Source organism: Rhagoletis pomonella, unplaced genomic scaffold (genome assembly GCF_013731165.1).
Source record: "Rhagoletis pomonella isolate Grant_MI unplaced genomic scaffold, Rhpom_1.0 Rhpom_scaffold_00002, whole genome shotgun sequence".
NCBI classification, from domain to species: Eukaryota; Metazoa; Arthropoda; class Insecta; order Diptera; family Tephritidae; genus Rhagoletis; species Rhagoletis pomonella.
In genome coordinates this window covers 96,946,418-96,948,171 of record NW_023458556.1, presented here as the reverse complement: position 1 = coordinate 96,948,171, position 1,754 = coordinate 96,946,418, and positions in this window count along the sequence as shown.

Below are 1,754 nucleotides of genomic sequence, written 5' to 3'. Positions count from 1 at the left end.
CAGATTTTAAACAGCAATTTCCAAAATTGTTTCACATATATAGCTTACCAGCATAGTGAAATAATATAAAGGGTGCCAGCTAGTTTTATGTAAGCTTATTTCAAAGCAAAATTTTAATTCCGTAATTTTCGCTTTTTTCAAATCTGGCATTAACCCTTGGTTTTGTTGCATACCTCTGCCCGATTTCGGCTTAGATCCTTATCCCGATGGACTGAAAACCTCAGTTCTGCAATGTTATGTGTGCTTTTGCACAAGCGGCAAGAATTTATTGGCATGTTTTTTTTCTTTTTTACTCAAATCAACAAACTTCATGATTCCTCACTCAAAAGGGTTAACATGAAAGTCAAATGAAGAAAAAAATGATGATAATAAATTGCCAAATAAGTGTCCCGAAATAGAATGTCATTGCTAGCTGGCACACTTTATATTAGGGGGATTCATGAAACGTCGCAAAGTAGTTTCAAATGTCGCATTTGCCACCTTATGACGCAGCTGATTACTTTTGTATGGGAACTTTTGAGCTGGCAATCATTGCAAAGTCAAAGTCGCGAAACACATGTTTTTTTATTGTCTCAAATACTTCAAGAAAAATTATATCAGTTAAGGCTGCTTCGAAATGTAATTGTAAAAACTTTTCTTTTTCTCTAAAGCGCGACACGAAACTGCGATATTTTAGTAACTACTGAAGATTATTCACTCAAAATTGATATTTACAATAAGTTTTAGACGAGAAATAAGAATATTGTAAATTTTGTGAAAACGGGCGTAGCCACACCTACTTATGGTTACATGTGTATATCTTGGTAACCGCTGAACCAATTTCTTTAGCAAAAAATACGAAATGGCCGCAAATTTTCGAAATCGGACAACAACCACGCCCACATCCTATACAACGGCAATTTAGAGAAATGCGAAATCTTCGATAAATCAGTAAATATTAAAGCTAATTTATTCAAAATTGATGCTTGCAAAAATTCTTTACCAAAAAGTAAATTTATATTAAAATTTTGGAAAATGGGCGTGGCACCGCCCACTTATGATCACATATATGTATCTCGGTAACCGTTCCACCAATTTGTACCAAACTCGGTATGGTTATTGCGCTTGCCACATAAAAGCAAAACGTTGAAAATTATTGAAATCGGACTAAAATTATGGCCGCTTTTTATATAACGGTAAATTTCAGAAATGTTTGAAACTTCAATATTTCGAAATTTAAGGACGCTAATTTACTCAAAATTGATACACCCCTGCTTACCATGTAGCGGTAGCTTTCGGAAAGGTGAAAAACATGTATTTAATACTTGCGCCGGGTATTTAAGTTTCGGCTCCACCCGAACTTAGACTTTCTTGCTTGTTTTGTTGGTGTTTCCGACAGGGTAGGAGTGTGATGTAATGTGGAACGATTTTCCATCATTCCTCGTCAAATTTGGTTTGGAGACAAACCGGTTTCGGCGTTGTGCCATTTTCAGTATAATTTTTCGTTCGGAATGTGCCGATACTTGGACCTGCGCCTCACGGAATAATAGCACCGGCACACGAAAAAAGTGGCGGGTGCTTTAACCGGTCGTTTGACTCGTACAAAATTTCGAGTAAATTACGAAAATTTTTAATTTTTTTTTCCTTTTTTTTTTAATTTACTGTACGTCGAAATATATGTCGAAATTAGGGCTGTGCGATTAATTGATTACTCAAAATTTTAATTAATCATAAAGTAAATAACTCAGTTATTCGATTAATTAGAAATTATGATT